We start from the raw sequence: 9281 nt of genomic DNA on the forward strand, positions 1-9281 counted from the left end.
AGAATTTGTGGCAGGAATTAATGTACTTTGTTTGGGTCATCCCATAAATTATTTCCATAGTGAATGTAGTCTCTTTTTTCACCATGTAAATATTGAACTTGTGCGTTCTGTAACTTTTTGAAGTTGGGGCAAATAATTTCAAATTTGGGAAATAAGTGTTTTTGAATTTCATTATAGTTAGGGCAGGTGGTTAAGAAGTGTAGCTCTGTTTATATTACTCTTTGGCTGCAGTACAGGCATAACCTGCTATTTCCGGGCAACGAAATCGGACTGTATCTTCTTTTCTCTATAGTCAGGCTTGTGTTTGCTCAGTCTGTACCTTGTCATAATTTCCTCAGTTTGTGGTCTCTGACTGTGCTCAGGTATTCTGCTGTTGTGTAATCTCTGTTTAGGGCCAAATAACATTGTCGTTTATTTTGTCTTTGTGTTGTTTCATTCCAGTCAGCTAGGTAGTTTTCCTTTTGTGCATTAATCATTTGGTTGTTCCGAATTCTGTGGATGAGGGTGTCTCTGTCCTGAGGCTGATTATTATTAGTCATGTTAGTCAGATTAGTATGTTTGTGGAGCCTCAGGACTAGCTGAATGAGGGGGCCTCAGGACCAGCATTCATTTCATGATTTTTAATGTTGAAGCGGGTGAGTTCCTCTGCTGCTCTGAGTTGCCCTAGGTCGTCGTTGACCAATCCGCCTCCGCGTTGACTCAGCAGCACGCCAAGCCGGTTTCCGCACCGGCTCAGCTCCAGCAAAAGGTGGATACAGAGGCGAAGCAGCACTTCCCTCTAGCTAAGTGCTACACATTTCCCAAGCGCCAGGGACCCCGCCCTAAGCTAGTGCTGGACCCTGAGCCACCCAAGCAGCCCTGATGTCTTTCACAAAAAGAGCATTCCTCCACAGCATTATCCCGCCACAGTGCGACTGGCTGCCATTTGTGGCTCTCCAACCCCTTGCCACCTGGAGCCAGGCTTGGGAAGCCCTTTCTGGCGTGTCAAATTTGTCAAATGGCGTATCTCTAGCCCTTTCTGGCATGTCAAAAATGTAAAATGGCGTATCTCTGTTTTAGAGATAATCAAACAGGGTTACTTGCTCGAATTCGCTCGCAGACCCCCTGCTTCAGGGGTGTGACTTACACTTTGGTCTCGAATGTCAACGCTCACGTCCTCCAAGCCGAAGTACAAGCTCTGCTAGCAAAGGGCGCAGTGGAGGAAATCCCCATGGATTCCTCGATTCGAGTCACGCATTTCACGCATCGAGCTGCATTTCAGCGAGTCACGCATTTACAGCCGCTACTTCCGAGTCGTCCCTAAGAAGGATGGCGGCCTCAGGCCCATCCTCGATTTGAGATGTCTGAACCGAGCTCTGATAAGACGGCCTTTCAGAATGTTAACTTTGAAACAAATCTGGTCAGATCTGCCCAGGTGATTGGTGTTTATCAGTTGGTCTGAAGGACAAATACTTTTATAAGCCAATAGCTGACCGTTCTTGAGATTCATGTTCAAAGGGGTGGCTTACCAACCTACAATCCTACCATTCAGACTGTCCTTACCTCCACGAACTTTCACGAAATGCGTTGATGTGGCCCTCTCCCCCCGAGACTGATGGGATTAGACATCCTGAATTACCTCGACGATTGGTTACTCTTAGCCTATTCATTCCAATCAGAACTCATGGGGCACCATGTCCTGGTCCGATCGGACAGCATGACAGTGGTAGCCTATATAAATCATCAAGGGGGGCTCAGGTCTCGTCTGTTCAACAGGCTGGCATGCCACCTCCTTCTGTGGGCACTGGACAATTTACCGCTCAGTAAAAGCGATGCATGTGCCGGGCTTCATGAACATGGGAGCAGATATTCTGTCCAAGAACAGACGGTCTCTAGGGGAGTGGAGACTCCACTCCCAGAAGGTCCACATGATTTGGAGCAATTTTGGCCAAACGAAGGAGGACCTATTTGCATTGAAAGAGAGCGACCACTACCAGATGTTCTTCTTGAAGAAAAAGGCCCACAGCTGGCCCTCTCTGCGCCTTTATGCCTTCACTCCGGAAGCTCTGCTCCCTCAGGTCATCAACCGAATCAGGTCATCAACTGGACATTTTTACCCGTGGCAAAAATACCATAAAAAAAAAAAAAAAACTCAGTTTTACCCGTGGCACCACTCTAGCAGAACCAGCCATGGTTCCTTGGATTAGTTCAGCGGCTATCAGCAGCCCCATGGCCAATCCCACTGAGGAGGGACCTCCTTTACCAGGCTGAGGGGTCAATTTGGCATCCCCAACCCGAGTTGTAGAGCCTCCATATGTGGCCTCTTAATGGGAGCCTTCACATCTTTCCCGAGAGGCCTGTCTTATCAGACATATGTTAGGTCCATATCTCTGGTAGCCTGCCTTGGTGCCTTTGTCATCAAGCACCCCCAGGCTATTGCCTCCCAGGATGGCTTCCGTTCCGCTAGTAGCACGACACTATGGATTTGCATTCCCCATAAGTGTCAGAAACTGATGCAATGCGAGTTAACCGTATCGAAAGGGAACGTTCCGAAGAAGGACCTATGTGCACAGATCTCTGCTCCTTAGCCACTTGGAAAGTCTGGGGTTTAGGATCAACCCAAGCAAATATTTACTGTCCCCCAGCCAACGCATCTCGTTTCTGGGGCAGTATTTGATTCGTTTCAAATGCGGGCCTGGATTTCGCCGAAATGTTCTGAAGGGGTGGATTCTGGAATCCACTGCTGCTTCAATTTATTTCTATTGAGTGACTAGAATCAAGGTATTAATCAATATTTTTCCTTCTTAATATCACATGAGTTGAATGACTGAATGAAGATTTTACCTTGTTATAGAAGTTACCAGTGTGATTACTGAAATATTCTTTTCATGTATTATCTAATGTCAGAATTAAATAGCTGAGGGATATGCATCTTATGAGCACTCCTTTGAGTTCATGACTTAGGTCAGCCAATAAGGCACTCATCCCTTCAGCATGGTGGCGTGGGTATTTTGTTCCCCATATCACCCTCTAGGCCTAGGGGATGCAGTGTGAGTTCCTATTCGAAAGGGAACGTCTCAGGTTATATGCATGTAACCATGGTTCCCTGAGAAGGGGAATGAGACGCTGCATCCCTTTGCCATGCTTCCGGTATTCCTGCACACATTTCCTTTAGACAAGAAGTGAAGTGACATCATAGGCTACCGCCTGCCTATGCCAAGTTCATTGTCGTGTTTAGACTAGTCATGCCAGAGACAATCTGCCGGCTCATTTGTCATTTTTATTCGTAATAAACACCTCTCTGAGAACTGGCGACACACCCACTCTTTCTGTCTTTATTCAATCAGCTACATATTTCAATTGTAGGTGAACTTTATTTTATTTAAACCTCCTCACCTGTAAGTTTAAACTTAATCCCCAATTTAAATTGAAATCTGAGTTTAAAGTTATGGAGCAATGGGATTAAAGTGAAACTATCTTAAATATAAATTAAAACCAGGATCAAAATTATGTTTTAAATGTAAAGCCTGACAAACCTGCTTATTTTAAACAAGGTTTAAAATGTTGTGCAACATAATTATTAGACAAAACTTGAATCTAGATTTAAGGTGAGCTTATCCTTATTTGTGGATCCACCACCACCTGTCTTTCATTCTAAATATTCACGTAAATCTAACTTTGTTTTAAAGTCAAATAGTTGAAAGAATTTTTTTTTTTTTTTTGAGATATACAGTGCTATGCATAAGTTTAGACACTCATACTAAAGTTGACTAAAAAGAGGAATAAAAAATCATCTTTTGGAAACTGAACTTAATGCCTTAATTTAAAAAATTAGGAAAAAATTTTAAGGACACCAGTTTTCTTTGTGAATGAATAATGTATCGTAAATAAATAAATGTTCTTCCTTAAAATACAGGGTGCATAAGTTTGGACACCCCTATGTTAAATTCCCATAGAGGCAGGCAGATTTTTATTTTTAAAGGCCAGTTACTTCATGGATCCAGGATACTATGCATCCTGATAAAGTTCCCTTGGCCTTTGGAATTAAAATAGCCCCACATCATCACATAGCCTTCACCATACCTAGAGATTGGCATGGTTTTATTTCAGTTAGCCTAAAAGCTAGTTTGATTTGCATTGAGAGATGATCTTATGGAAAGTACCCCATGCCAATCTCTAGGTATGGTGAAGGCTATGTGATGATGTGGGGCTATTTTAATTCCAAAGGCCAAGGGAACTTTATCAGGATGCATAGTATCCTAAACAAACAAAATAAATAAAAAAAACTTAAAAATAAAAATCTGCCTGCCTCTATGGGAATTTAACATAGGGGTGTCCAAACTTATGCACCCTGTATTTTAAGGAAGAACATTTATTTATTTACTATACATTATTCATTCACAAAGAAAATTGGTGTCCTTAAAGGTTGGATTTTTCCTATTTTTTTATTTTTAATTAAGGCATTAAGTTCAATTTCCAAAAGATGATTTTTTATTCCTCTTTTTAGTCAACTTTAGCATGGGTGTCTAAACTTATGCATAGCACTGCATGTATTCCACAACTATTGGCACCCCTTCATTTAATAAATTGTGCAACTGCAAACTCTCTTTGCCAAGATAACCACTCTGGATCTTTTCCTAAAATGCGTAATAAGATTGATAAACATATGGCAAGAGATCTGAGACCATTCCTTTGGTCTCAGGTTTGACTAAGGGGACTGCTATGTCCAATGCAAAACCTTCATTATGTGGTCAGTGAACTGTTCTGTTGTTTATTTTGAGATGCTCTGTTGTTTATGTTTGCTTTGAATCATTATCGTGCTGGAAGATCCAACCATGACCCAGTTTAAGCTTCCTGACAGGGTTAGTCAGGTGTTTAGGATGTCTTCTGGCAAGTTGCTCAGGATCTTTGGAAGAAAATTAGCCCCACAGAATTAAAGGATCCAAGTGGGAATTAAGTACTTTTCTACATAGTTATGTTTCTGTCTATGCCAAACCCACCTCTGGTTTTCCAAAAAAGCTTTATTTTGGTCTCATCTGACCATAAAACCGAGTTCCACTGAAAGTTCCAGTAACGCCTGGCAAAATAGATGCATCATGAGATGCTGTTTGATGTCACCAAAAGCTTCTTTATTGCAAACTTCCCAACTGGTTATATGTTCATGGTTATATATGAGAGGTCTGATCATAGTTTTGGAGACTTTCTAACCCCAAGACCAAACTTGCTAAGATCCTTACAGTTTGTATGGCACTTCAAACCATCCTCCTCAGTGTGTCGGGAGCCAATTTAGACACATGCCCTTTTCCAGGTAGATTGTTACTATCTCCAGTTCTTGATAGTTCAAGAAACTTCTTAATAGTTGCCCAGATAGTGGAATAGGAGTATTCTTATAACAATTAAACTATTATCATTACACATCATTAAGCTACTGTATTTTCAGGTCTTTCCCATAGTGTCACTTCATATTTGAGGTGAACTTAAAAACATACCATATGAATGGGTATATAATAAAAAATCGATTTTTACTCATTAGAATTTGTAGGGGTGCCGGTAATTTTGGCACAGATATTTTGGAGAAAAATCATTTATTTAATGTTTTTCCATATTTATATTTTGTGTAAATTAACTTTAATTAAAGGTTAAATGTTTGTGAATATTTTGAATGAAAGACCAAGAGGAGAAATCCCCAAAACAAATTTTCAGTCAGTTTTGCTCATTTTTACCAAGGTTTATCTAGCCTATATAAATCGATCCATCAGAGCTGCATTCACGTATTTTTGAACAACACAGTGCGCACATTATTGTACACGTTTTAGCAGGTAATGTCAGTATTATCATAAGTCCGAAAAATGGAAGGAAAAAATATATTATACAGAACACCTGGTTGTTATAAGTATTACATGGGCATTGAAAGTCCATTTTAAAAGTGAACTGAAATACAAGAAATAGAAAAGCAATTGCAAATGCACTGCTAGGAGCGAGCAGATTCTTCAGTAATTTGGATTCGATCGCTGGATGTTCTGGATGTGCCATGTTTACAGATCTCTCAGACACATTTGGAGTAGTATGGGTTCATACAGTAGTTAAAAGGTACTCTCTCCTCCCCTTAATGTACAGTAGAGGCTGCATGAGTTTGGTGTGTGTGTGTTTCAAAACACATTAGCATCCATCAATACTGTTCTACTATACGTTAAGCCAGGGGAGCCTTGATTTCTTATATGCTACATTTCACAGTTTATAGTATTTGGAAGCATACAAAACTATCAAATATAAAACCAAGTAGATTGATTAAACACATGAACCACCCACAACCTGATCACTGACCATCTGTGATCAAAAATCAGGCAATTGGTTATAAAGTGGGGTTCATTTGGTTGCATTTTATTTGCAGTTTAATATAATTGATTAATTTTACCTATCCTGAATGGGAATATTAACATGAACATTAATCCCTCCTTGATCACGTTATACAAACATTCAGCATTAAATACTCGACTGTTCAATTTTAGATTATTTAAGATTATGCAAACAGAAGAGATTCAGTGCACATAATTATAAGCTTATAAACCTCATTAGTGTGCAATATTATGTGTATATCACATTTTAAAATGCTCATTGTCTGTTACATTTCAAAATATTAACCCTGGTCATGATCCATTCCTGTTCCCCCTGTCAAATTTCTGATATTATGCCTTAAAAATTATTATTATTATTTGTTTTTCATGATTAGAAACTTCTTAAAACATCTTAAACTTATCATTTACCCGTCAACATTTTAAGACAATGGTCTCTGATTTAAAAGGTCCCAACTCTGATTTACTTCTGTTAATGCTTCTGAACACCTGAGTTTGTTTGTTAATGTGTGTTTTTTTACACAACACTTTAGTTCATAACAGGGACAATCTTAGTATTTGAAGTCGGATGCTAAAGTCTTTTTTGCGATACAGCAGTAGCAAAGCACATCGGATATTTCAGTTTTTTTTTTTTTTCAAGTTCAGTCAGGCTAAACCTGACTTCCCCCATTTGCTTATAACTGACATCAATTCTCATGCACAAGCTGAAGCCATAAACACAAAGCAGAGTGCCAAACGTGAGCTGCAGCAAAGGGCTTGAGCATACAGTCCCATGAGGTTAGAAACAGACCTAACCCACATCATTGTTTTGCACAAAGATAACGGTTGAGATGATGAGTTTAGGTGAACTACATGTTTGCATTTAACAGCCAGAGTAAAAAAAAAAAAAAGTTCTCACGGTTATCTAAACATATCAGTACTTCCACCAGCATGTTAAAATCCATATAGTGACTTAAAGTGCATAATTAAGTGCTTGAATGATGCTGCTATTTTTAATCTGAACAGCTTTATTAGATACTTTTATGATTATTAAAGTGATATCAGGTCAATAATTTAATTCATACACTTTTTATTATTTAAAGATATGTAAAAGGTCAACGAAGCACCATAATCAATTGGCATTTTTATGTATATTGTTAATGTTATTGACTGCTGTTAGGTAAACTTGATATCAGATTAAGCTATTGATATAAATATTGATATAATAATAGCCATTGTAAAGTTCCTGGTTAAAAAATACACCTGTGACTTTTTGCAGGTGAGGACTTTGACGTGGACAGGCAGACAGCATCAAAGGAGAGAGGAAGCAGCATAAAGAAAAGGAACTTCAGTATAGCACAGGCTACACAGTTACACACAATTCATTTTTAATGAGAAGGCACGATTCCTTAAAACTGCCATGAACCTCAACAGCTTTCACCAAAACTTTACTTTTAATAAAAATCATATATATTGTTGGACTTAAAGGGTTAGTTCCATAGATATCATATAAAGGCTAGATGTCTTAAGGCGGAGTCACTTCCGGCATCACCGGCGGCCATCTTAGGACAGGACTCTGTGAATTAAGGTGAGTGAGCAGCACGCACACAAATCCTCTTATCTCGCTGAAATCTGGACGGATTTACAAACGGTTTGGTTTCTTACAAACGTTATTAACGTGGCTATAATTCTGAATGCTTAAACATTTTGAACATAATTATTCATATTTATGCAGTATAATAGCTACATCTCTGACGTTTATAACAAACCAAACCGTTTGAAAATCGGTATAAAATTGAGCAAGTTATGGTTATTTAAAAGTACATGCACCATGTTATGAGTGAGCGAGCACCCTGTCGTAAGATGGCCGCCGTGTGCGGATGTCGAGCTCCATTGGCCAGCAGCGCTGACGAGACATCTAGCCTTTATATGATATCTATGGTTAGTTCACCCCAAAATGAAAATCCTCATGTTGTTCCAACCCCGTAAGACCTTCGTTCATCTATAAAGTATATCATGCGACGAGAATACTTTTTGTGCGCAAAAAAAACAACAAAAATAACGACTTTATTCCACTATTCTTTTGCTTCTCTCTCACACATATGACCAGCGTCGGCCAATAGTGAGCCTACGTGGTGACGTGTAACACAGACGAGCTGCGCAAAAACACTACGTGAACTAACTCGAGTTCCAGAGAGAAGGAAATGAATAGTGGAATAAAGTCGTTATTTTTGTTTGTTTTTGCGCACAAAAAGTATTCTCGTCGCTTGATATACTTAAGATTGAGCCACTGTAGTCACTTGGACTATATTAACGATCTGTTTAATAACTTTTCTGGGCCAGCAAGTTTCGGTCACCTAGAAGTCTATGGAGGAGTGAAACAGCTCTCAGATTTCATCAAAAAATATCTTAATTTGTGTTCTGAAGATGAACGAAGGTCTTAGAACAACATGAGGGTGAGTAATTACTGACATTTTTGGGTGAACTAACCCTTTAAGTTTACAGCATAATTCAGAACAGCATACTATAAAGACATGTCAGAAATAGCAAGAGTAGGCTATGCTAGCATGCTGTGTGTCTGCAAAATGGAACAGGCTTTGCAAATGTGAAGGTGTGTCTGGAATTATGGCAAGTTATCACTAAGGTGTAGGTGAAAAAAAAAATACCCAAAAGGTTATAGTGTCCCTTGTTACAATTACAAATACTTTGGCAAACATTTGTTGGACTTTTGAAGTTTGATTTGGCTTAAACCCACATTTCCATGTTATTTCTTGAAACATTTGGCAACAATGAGTGTTCGGTCACTACCTTTACATACTTGTCAAAAATAATCTTATTTATATTTATACTCTTTCTAACCCACATTGCACTTTTCTGTTCTAATATGGCTCATGACGTGAAATGCTCTCATATATTATCCTGTGTCTGTCATTTTTGTATGAAAGTTTGAGACAAATCCACCAATGCCCA

The sequence above is a fragment of the Rutilus rutilus genome, assembly GCF_951802725.1.
Source record: "Rutilus rutilus genome assembly, chromosome: 10".
In the NCBI taxonomy this organism is placed as follows: Eukaryota; Metazoa; Chordata; class Actinopteri; order Cypriniformes; family Leuciscidae; genus Rutilus; species Rutilus rutilus.